Source organism: Scylla paramamosain, unplaced genomic scaffold (genome assembly GCF_035594125.1).
Source record: "Scylla paramamosain isolate STU-SP2022 unplaced genomic scaffold, ASM3559412v1 Contig1, whole genome shotgun sequence".
NCBI lineage: Eukaryota > Metazoa > Arthropoda > Malacostraca > Decapoda > Portunidae > Scylla > Scylla paramamosain.
The window spans coordinates 2,134,391-2,135,000 of record NW_026973666.1 but is presented as its reverse complement, the minus strand read 5'-3'; positions in this window follow the sequence as shown (position 1 = coordinate 2,135,000).

The following is a 610-nucleotide window of genomic DNA, read 5'->3' as shown; positions in this document are numbered from 1 at the left end:
GAAGAAAAAGAAGAAGAAGGAGGAGGAGGAGAAGAAGAAGAGGAGACTTCATAAAAGAAAATAAATAGACAAACAACAATTCGGAGCAAGAAGGACACAGCAAACCAGGAATTCGGAGCAAGAAGGGCACAAACCTACACACCGCTGCCTCTGTGCCTGTCAGTGTTACTCCCTGCTGGTAACTGTTGACAGAGGCGCAGTGTGGAGTGCTGAGGGGGGCAATGGTGTCAGAAGAAAGATTGTATAAGAAAGAGTTTGTCTGTATTTAATGAGTTTATCTATGTTGAAATTCAATGGATGTGTGTTGCCACCCTCTTCGTGGCGCCCAGCGTGTGTTGTGGCGGTAAAATCAAATGTAGTGATGATAAACTTTTACTTTGTGACTAGAAGACATCATGACTATCGTTCGTTTGTTTGCTTGTTTTATTTCTTATGGTTGGATTGAAAGTTATTGGTTTTATTTATTTACTTTTTTTTTTTTCAAAGTTGGATAGAAAGTGAGTGTTGGACAGTGTGTGGTGTATTACTGTATAAAGTGTTAATATTAAGCCCTTTCATTTCTTCACTAGTTCACTAAGATATATTTCCTTCCATATTTAGACAGAAACTG